The following is a 10609-nucleotide window of genomic DNA, read 5'->3' on the forward strand; positions in this document are numbered from 1 at the left end:
TTGTTTAGGATTGGTGTTCGTTTTTTCTATAGTTTATTTTTTCTAGTTTTCTTATTTTCCCTCTCCTGAATCTCAGCCCTGATTTTTATAATTTCTTTTCTTTTGCTATTAGTAGGAATGTCCTGCTGACTCTGCTCTAGTTGTAACTTTTGTGCCAGCATATCAGTCCTGACTCTCTCTTCCTTTCTCAGGTGTGCATGTATTGCTGTGAAACTTCCTCTGAGGACTGCCTTTGCTATGTCCCATAACTTTTGGCACATAATGTGCTCATTCTCGTTGGTTTCTTGAAATTTCCTGATTTCATCTCAAATTTGCGCCAGTACACACTCCATTTGCATTAGAGAGTTATTCATCCTCCTATTGTTTGCTCTTGTTTTCTTTGTCTTTCTTTTGTTGATTTCCAGACTTATGACACAGTGGTCAGAGCGAGAGTTGTGTATTATTTCAATGTGCTTAAATTTACGTAGATTTGCCTTATGCCCCAGCATATGGTCTATCTTCGAATATGTGCCATGGAGACTTGAAAATAACATGAATTTTTTTGTTTTGTTATTGGATGAAAAGCACTGTAAATATCTATCAGGTCAAATTTTCTAATTGTAGAGTTTAGCTCTCTAGCTTCCTTGTTGAGTTTCTTTCCCTGTGATCTATCTTTCTCGGGAAGTGGTGTGATGAAGTCACCCACTATAATTGTCGAGTCTATAATTTCTTTTTTAATTTTTCAGAGTGTTTGGTTGACGTATTCAACGGGTCTCTCATTCGGGGAATATATGTTTACAATGCTAAGTGGTTCTTCACCTACCGCTCCCTTGAGCATTATATAGTGTCCCTCCTTATCTCTTTTTTGGTTCGCACTTGGAGGTCAATTTCATCTGAGATTAGAATTGCAACCCCTGCTTTTTCTGTATTGCTGATGGCTTTGTAGGACTTCTCCAGCCTTTGATTCTCAGTCGATTTTTGTCTGTAGTTTTGAGATGTGTCTCCTGTGGGCAGCAGATTGATGGGTTGTGTTTTCTAAGCCAGTCTGCTAATCTCAGTCTTTTAATGCCTGAGTTCAGGCCATTGCTATTCAGGTTTATTATCTCCTTCTGCGGATTCTGTGATGTCATCTTATACCTTTTGTGTTGGGAGTTTTCACACTTTCCTTTATCATTAGGGAGCTGTGCATGTGTGTGACTATCATTCTTGACTTCTTTCCATCCTTAAGCCAATGTTATCTTGAAGTCTGTTTTCTCTTTGTTGCCCTCTGGGTGAGGTTGTTCTATGTGTCGGTCTCATATATATGCTTGGTGAGTGTTGCTCTTCTGCCCATACTGCGTCAGCAAGGATCTTTTGTAGGGCTGGGTTTCTTCTAACATATTCTTTGAGTTTTTCCTTGTCTGGGAAGACTCTTACTTCTCCATCGATCTTGATCAATAATTTGGCTGGGTAGAGTATTCTTGGGTTTGCATTGTTTTCCTTCAATTTTTGGAATATCTTACTCCACTCTATCCTTTTCCTCATAGTTTCTGCTGATAGGTCTGAGCATATGCTTATTTGGGAAGATTTATATGTGATTGCTTCTTTTACCCTAGATGCTCCCCTTTCTGATTTTCTCCTTTTCCTCAAAGTTGGATAGTTTACCTATTTTTGCCTTGGTGACTTCTTTTTTGGGATCTAGTCTAGCTGGTGCTCTTTAAGCCTCCAGAATGGTTGCTGGTTTTCACTCATTATGCTGGGGAAGCTTTCCTCCAAGAATTATCTCACTATTGTTTCAGATGACTTCTTTGTTGTGTCTTCCTCTGGTAAGACAATAATTCTAATATTGTTCCGCTTCATAGCATCAGTCATAACTCTTAAGTTTTCTTCAGTTTCTCTGATGATTTTATTAGATTTTTGTCTGTGTTTGTTAAAGTCTTCTTGGCTGTCCTCCATGTCATTGATGCGGATCTCTGATTCCTCCATCGCTTCTCAAAGTCTGAGAGGCTGCTACTGGTTTCTGTTATCTCCTCCCTAAGCTCCTGTATTTCCCTTTGGTTTATGGCTTTTACTTCTTGCATTATTTTATCGATTTTCTGTATTGTTTCCCTCATATCCTATATGACTCCAAGTAGCATCCTGAAATTTTCTTTCTGTGGCAGCTCCATGTCTGCTTCTTCTATGCATGTCATTATGTTAAGACATCTTCTGCCATTGCCCTTTGTTTCTTACATTTTTATGTTGAGGTCTTTGGGGCTGATGGCTGTTTGCATTGTGTTATTTTAGAGGAGCCAGATACCATTTTCCAGAGAGTCGGAGGGCACTGGCTCTCTCTGGGAGACTTGTAAGAATGTATCTTCAAACTGCCTATAGGTTATTTCACTATGGAATTAACCTACCACTTTATCCTCCTGTGGCTTCCCTATCATGGGAGTGTCCCAGAAGGCTGGTGGGTTGCCTGCTTTGGTGAGCAGAGGTTCCTGTAACAGCTTGGAATGTTGATGAGTGTTGGTTGAGCTGCCTTATGCCCCCAGGTACACAGGCCACAGGCAGGAATTCCCCAGTGAGAAGTTGGGCAGAATTTCCCAAGGAAGGAAAGAGGACCTTTTCCTAGCCTTGGGCAAGCTAAACAGGTTGGAGCTCACCTATCTGGGTGTGGTACAGTCTTAAATGCCCTAGGCCAAAGCAGTGCTCTGGAGGTCCAGCAGTGGAGTGTGAGAGAACAGGAAAGAGACAAAGAGGAGGAAAAATTTTTTTAAAGGCTGTTTAGACTGTGCGGGGAATATTGGGAAGAGAGGGAAACAAAAGCAACTATGCAGCTGAGTCCCACTCCCCACCCATGGAGCTGCAAGGCTTTAGTCCCTCTGCAGCCTTCAAAAACCATGGGGGACAGAGATCAGAGATATAAACAAAAGCAACAATGTAGCTGAAACCTGATCCCTGCCAGTGGAACTGCGAGGGTTTGGGTTTAGTCCCTTTCCAGACGCAGCGGTGGCAAGCTGTGGCTGTGCTGTGAAAAAGCCCCTGCACAGCCTTCTAGGGCTGTGGAGGGACAGAGAGTGGAAATGTAAACAGAAGCAACAGTGTAGCTGAACCCTGATCCCTGCAGGTGGAGCTGCACGGGTCCTGTCCAAGCCCTGAGGCAGGCGAAAGCATACTGTGGCTGTGTTGAGACCAATCCCCAGTACAGGCTCCAGATGGTCCCTGCTCCAGCAGATACAGTGGCGGGGGCCAAGGTCAAGACCCAACAGGCTTCCACTGAGCTAAGCCAAAAGCCCCAGCCCTCAAAACCCCATGGGTCTCTGCCTACTTACCTTTATGATGTTCCTCCTGTGTTCCAGCAGTGGTGAATTTCCCTCTAAGCAACTCTCCTTGTCTGGATTCTACGGAGTCCCTCTGGTATGTGTCCAGATCATCTTTTTTTTTATCGATAGAAGAATTTGCCTTTTTTCTTCCCTACCAAAAAATGTCTTTTTTTTGGAATCCTAGGCTCATCCACTGCCTTGCTACAGCTCCGTCCCAGACGCAGCCTAGCTTGCCCTGGAGCTGCTGCAGGGGCCGCACAGCCCAGCCTGGTGTTTCTGCAGAGGCTGAGCCGCCCCCATAGTCAGCCCGCCCTCAGCATTCGGCCCACAGAAGTGGCCCCTGCCCGAACGCAGTCCGCAGCCCGCACCAGGCCCGGAGAGCCTCGGACACGAGCCGAGCTCAGGGAGGATGTCAGGCTCCAGGGTATCACACAGTAGCAAGAGAAAGACCGAGAAGAAACCTGACACTTGGGAAGAAGCAAAATTTCTGGTGGGCTCCATGGCGGTCATGAATGACATGCGAAAGCAGAGAACTTTGTGTGATGTGATTCTCGTGGTCCTGGAAAGAGAGATACCTGCTCATCGTGTGGTCCTGGCTGCAGCCAGCCCAGTTTTTAATGTCATGTTCACAACTGGCATGCTCGAATCAAAATCCTCTGAAGTAGAACTCAAAGATGCAAACCCTGATGTTATTGAACACTTGGTGGAATTTGCTTACACGGCTAGGGTTTCTGTGAATACCAACAATGTGCAGTCTCTGTTGGATGCCGCAAACCAGTACCAGATGGAAACTGTGAAGAACATGTGTGTTGATTTTTTGAAAGAGCAAGTGGATGCTTCAAACTGTCTCAGTCTAAGCATTCTAGCAGAGCGTCTAGACTGTCCTGAGTTGAAAGCCACTGCAGATGCCTTTATTGACCATAATTTCCCTGACGTTTCCAAAACTGAGGAGTTTCTCCACCTTGATGCCAAGTTAGTAACAAGTCTACTCAACCAGGACTCCCTGATGGTGAGTGCAGAGGAGGAGGTTTATGATGCTGCTGTCAGGTGGCTGAGACATGATGTGCCGAATCGCCAGCCTTTTATGGTGAATGTCCTCGCTAAAGTCAGATTTCCTCTGATCTCAAAACATTTCTTATGTAAAACCATCCTAGTTGAACCACTCATTCAAGACAACCCTGAGTGCCTTAAGATGGTGATGAGTGGAATGCGGTACCATCTACTGTCTCCTGAGGATCGGAAAGAACTGGCTAATGAAACAAGGCCTCGAAGACAACGGTCTTGTAGATATTTTAAGCCAAATTTGGAAAAAGGTGCATATGGCACACGATCCTGAAGTGAGAATGTAACTTAAGAAATTTCATTTGATACGTGTTTTGCTCTTTAAAATTACCTGTGTTGATAACCATTTTGTATATCCAACCACATGTTTTTGGTGTTCAAGTAGAACAGTTTAAATAACTGAAGAATTGACTCCTAATTTTCAAAAAAAGTCTCATTCAATAAAGTATGTTATTCCCTGAAGCCAGCATTATTAGAATTCCATCACAATATGTTCAGTATTTATATTAAATGTGCCCACCCCTCCCTTATTTTTGTTATAAAACTTTGTCTTGGAAATATTTTGCCATTTACTAGGACCTATCTATATGTTTTCATATTAATTATTTCTAATATAATAATTGCAGAGGCAGCTTTTGTTAGAAATTATTTACCTTGCCTCATCCAAAGTGAACAGTAGTTTATAGGCTGATGTAAGTAGGCTACTTATAAATAGGATTGCTTGGTAATTATTTTTAAATTCTTGTACTTCGCGTTGTTCAGAAATGTTGGAATGATATTAGCTGTCATTCAATGAGACCCGCCCATAGCTGCCCTATACCTGCCAGGAATGGTGACGTTTCCTTATTATTATTAAATTGATTTCCTTCAGAGAACATTTTCAGTAGTAACATGTAATTATCCAGAATTAAGCAAATATACTTTTGTTGAGCTAATAAACTTATACACTATTATCTCTATATATTCCTTGGATTTAAATGATGACAGGAGTAAATTTGTATTAATTACTGGCTGAAAAATGATAGAAAGAAAATCTTCATCTTTTTTCGAATATTGTCAAGAAATGACTTCTTCTATTTTAAAGGTGAATCATACCATTCCGAGGATGCCAGGGAAGAGAGAAGAACTTTTAACCTATGAAAAGAGGATAATTGAGTTTCAAATAGTTCACTGAGAAATGTAATTTAAAATAACCAGATTTCTTTTTTTTCACAACTTTTGGAAGATTGCTTTATGATCCTGAGGGAAAGAGAAGGGTGAGTATGTTGGGCAGAAATATATTAACCATTGTGCATTACAAGGAAGGTTCACCATTGCCATTTCGGTGTTCTAATTGGAAAATTCTCCTTAGAGATGATAGACTATTTCTTGTGTTCCTCATTTTAAGTGGGGCTCCTCTTTTGGCTTGATATCTCTGCATAATTTAGGCAATGGGTTCCGTGGTCTTTTGTGTCCACTGTAGTTTGACAAAATGGCAGGCCATTCTTAGGCCTGGTACACTCTTGATAGATTCTTATATAGAAAACCTAGATTTTTATTTTATTTTCCCTCTTACCATACTTATAGATGTTAGGGATGTATTTCTCTTATTGATAATGGTGAGTTGGGTATTTCTCAAACTACTGACGTTCACATGTGAGACAACTTCCAATTCTGTTTAAGACCGATGCCTCTATCATTTTCTGGTTTAGTTCCTTACAAGTGTGCATGCCCAAATGCAGTTAGTGCAGTCTGAGGCTGAGGTGCAGAAGCCAGGAGAGTAGGTGAAGGTGTCCTGTAGGACTTCTGGATACACCTTTACCAGCTATGGTACGAATTAGGTGTGATGAGCACCAGGAAAAGGCTATCAGTGGATGGGCTGGATCAACACTCACACTGGGAAGTCAACATATGCCCTGGGCTTTCCACAGGCCTAGAAGACATCTCCTCAGATGCGACATTCAGCACAGTTTATCTACAGATTGACAGCCTGAACTCCAAAAACACTGCCAACTATTCCTGTGTGAGACACACGCTGTAGAAATCCACATCCTGAGGGCATCAGGACACCTGAGGGGAGGGCAGCTGTACTCTCTGAGGCAGGGACTCGGAATATTTAGTTGAATCTTCTCTTTGTTTACTGGTTATGAACTTAGAGATGAGAAAAAAAGAAAATTACTTCCTGTGAAATTAGCATTACAATACCATAAAATTAAATCAGCCCCTCTAGGGGGGAGGATAAGTAATACCTTGGTGTGTAGCCTTACCTTAGCTCTCTGTATAAATACTTCCATCTCCGTACTGACAATTATGCAGACTCCATGAAGGGTTAATTTACCACCTCCAGAGACAATGACAAAATCACAGTTTATTGGCAAATAGAAGGTTGGAAAATTGAAGGCAAGGTCATCTAGTACTCTGTGAGAAAACAGGGAAAGGGAGTCAGCGTGATCCCAGACACAGACTCCTTGCTGGGAGAGACCTGGGCCACAGGATCCACTCAGAATCCACAGATCACAGGACACACCCCAAGAGCAGGTGCAGATGCACGGTTTCAGGGCTGGCTTCTTGTTGTGGTCTGGGGATGCATCTCCATTGCACTGTTTCCCCCAACGAATTTGTCTATTTTTATGACAAAGGAATGCAAGATTAATGTATAGGAAATATTTAAAATCAGACCTATTACATGTAGGATGTATAATAATGGAATTGAAATCTCAACAGCAGAAAGTGAGGAGGAAGGAGCACATAAAATATAACTTTTATTTATTGGTGTTATACCTCACTTATTTGTATGTTCAAGTTTACAGCAAATGCATCTTTCAAGTACTGTTTGAAAATAGTTGTATTGGTTGGATTTCCTTGAAGACGGATATGATCTTTTCACAGACAGTACTGCATTCCATGATGGGTTTAGCAAGATCCTTTCTGACAATGAATGCCATCCCCTTCTATTCATTGTGTTGTTCCTGGCATAGTAAATCTTATGACTTCCTGATCTACTTGCAATACCATTTAAGTCCATTTAAGCTCACTAATGCCAAGGATATCAAGCAAACGTCAAGCATCCAATTTCATCTTTGACCCCTTACAGTTTTCCTCAATTTATAGTATGCAACTGACCAGGCTTGGTCATCAGAAGATTTTTGGAGCTGTTTCGCATTACCTTGAGACATGTCCTATCAGCAAATGAAGATCCTGAAGGCTCCACTCCCAGAGGCTTTACCCAAATTACGTCCTCATGGCCGACTCCCCTCCAAGAAACCAGTTCCACGTCAGTCACATTTTGAGTGCCCTCGAACATGAGGGGCCCATCCTCTGACAGTAGCTTCAATGATTTCCTCATTCCTTTCCATAGGCTGTCAGTATTTAACAATTGTTCAAAAGTATGCATAAGATTTTCAAAGCTTCTTCCGCTGTAGAAGGTAGTGGAGTCCTTCTAAATTGTCCAGTCTTAGTCTGGAAGCATTGATGAAATCTGTTCACTTTGGGTGACCCTGCTCGCATTTGATATAACAGTGACATATCTTCCAGAATCTCAGCAACACACAAGCCACCACAGTATGATGAATTAACAGACAGGTGCTGAGAATATAACATTATTCCTTCCAAATATATCATACAAATTCTGGCTAATATTTTAAATGCAATAAATAAGTAATAGCAGAACTCCACCAAATAGTGGAGTAATTCAATTTAATATTTTCAATTATGGTCTTAACAATTAAATAAAAAGCCATGAGGTCATCAAGAATTTAATAAGTAAACAAACAAATAAATGGATCTATCAAACTAGAATCAGTGACCAATACATAGCATACTCAACCAAAACCAAAATATATTCCTCCAGTTAAGTTTGGATTTATTTCAGAAATAAAGTTAAGCATGAAATGAATAGAAACAGAAACATAGATAATAAAAATTCAGATAGATGAGAAATGCGAAATATGGACCAGCTATTTAGAGAAAATTGACAGCTAAATCGATAGTTCAGCAGATTGATAGACCATTTCATAGATTTATGATAGATAGATAGATAGATAGATAGATAGATAGATAGATAGATTGATTGAAAGAAAGACAGCAGAGATAGGAAAATGAATAGATGAATGACAGAGAAAGAGAAACGCATTCAACAGACACCAGTGTCATTGTGCATTCAAGTTCAGGGATTTGGGCTGAGTCCAGGCAGATGGTGTTCAGAGAACACTCTTGTCTATCCTAGGATAAATTGAAGACTAAATGCACAAACTACTACATGAGGTGTGTCATAAGGGTAAGGATCTTATAAAACAATGATTCACTTTTCAAGAGATTTTCTCAAGTACCTGGGTCCCCACAGCAGGAATAAATCACCTATTTGATGCGTGTGGTGATGCAGATAAAAGTAGGTCAGGGAAGCTATGTGAGACCAGATTGTGAGCACCACGAGGGGAATGTTGGTATGTATTGCTAAGGTCTCAGGACAAACAGGCACATGAACCAGATTCAAGACTCAGTGCACGGGGAACAAGATACATGTTTCCTAGCAGCATTTGGGCTTTCCCTACCCCATTTTCCCTTGTGTCATGATTTTTAGTCCTCTTCCTGTCTCTGAGAACTGATATTTAGATGTTTTTTAGCATAACTCTCAACTCTAGTGAACAGAAGGAAGAGATTGAAGCGTGGAATTAGGACATCTTCTCTGGGTCCTTGTTCTTTTCTTGGGAGACCCCGAGTGCATAACCCACGACCTGAGGTGCTCTCTCCACATCAGAGGAGAACTGAAGGGAAACGTTTTAATATTATTTTCTTTTTTTATCTTTACACTTTCTTGTGGATTGCATGAAGGTGTATCGAGAAGATTAATGTTCATTCAACTATTCATACACTCTTGTTTCATTTTATTGACTGCAATACACACAAACTCCTGTTACAATTACCTTTTCTTTCCAAACATTCTAAATTTTCCCCTGGATAAATGTTGCCCTTTTAATCGCAGAAGTTTGATTATTCTAAGGTAATTGTATCTCCCCAGGTCTATTGCTCCCTGGTAGATCTGTGGATTATTTGACTGGAAGTTTTTCCAAGGGGTGAGTTCAGTCCCACACCTGAAGGGATGCTGACAGCCATATCCTCGGGACTTCCACAAGTCTACCCAACCAGTAAGTATTGTGTTTTTATTTTTCTTTTCTTGTGTGTGTGTGTGTGCATGTGTATTCTTTCACTTTTTATCCCACTCTGCCCAAGACCTTCTAATGCTACCTTTTACAGCGAAGTGGGTACTGATAGCAAGGCACCACCTATTTCTTCTGGTCATAGAGTTCAGGAGACTCGTATCCGTGATTCATTACAGCATTAGATGAATGGTGTCCATGTGTCTTCAATGATCATCACTCTGGAATGGGAGAAACAATTAGCTGCACCTCATGTGGTTTAAAGTCCCCTGTCACTACTCTCAAAACCCAGATGTAGGACATTATCTTTGTGGGCTGTTACGCCAGCAGTTCTTGGTGTTCTCTGACCTCCAAGGCCTCCTCCTCAGAGAGAAAAGGTAACCCACTGATGGTTTTCTTTAGTTTAGATCAGAGTACATCAAAGAAATGATTAGACAGATTATGAAACTACTGAAGGTGAAATATTCCCCATTTTGGACTTTTAACTTCTCTTGTGAACAGAGTTCCACTGTCAGAGAGACGGTAACAAGGGCCAGGTTGACCATGAGTATTCAGAGTGACAGACTCATCTTTTGCTTTAATCTGCACAGATTTGTCTGGCACTCGGAGTAAAGCTGACATTTCCTGAGATTCTTTTCCTCTCCTCAGGCAGCAGAAAGCACAGGGCAGACCTGGGCATCAGGACACACCTGAGAGTCTACTGAAAAGGGACCATTCGGGAGATAAGATTCTTCTGTGTCTTCACTAAGGAGACAGAGGTACTTTCTATCCTGGACATAGTTCCCTGCAGACAGTAAGGAGGGACCGTCTGTGAGGGCCCAGGCACCTCAGGCTGCAGCTTCACACCGGGTTTCAAACCACTGTCACCTGAGGGTGGACTGAGAGATGCACTGAGTGGAGAGCCACAGTTCAATATACTTTCCGGGGTTAACGTGCTAATGCCTGTGTGTTTGTGTCTTTTTGTGTGTGTTGTGTGATGTTACTAGGATCAGGTTCTGTCCCTCTCAACAGTCCCAAGACCCACACCTCCGCCTGCCTTGAGTGTCCAGTGTTATGAGGCTGGAGGAGTCTGACATGGACATGGCAGAAATATGCAAAGTGGAAAACATCCATTTTAGACTAACAGGCTACCTCCACAGGGAAAACTCC

This window comes from Tenrec ecaudatus, chromosome 3, assembly GCF_050624435.1.
Source record: "Tenrec ecaudatus isolate mTenEca1 chromosome 3, mTenEca1.hap1, whole genome shotgun sequence".
In the NCBI taxonomy this organism is placed as follows: domain Eukaryota; kingdom Metazoa; phylum Chordata; class Mammalia; order Afrosoricida; family Tenrecidae; genus Tenrec; species Tenrec ecaudatus.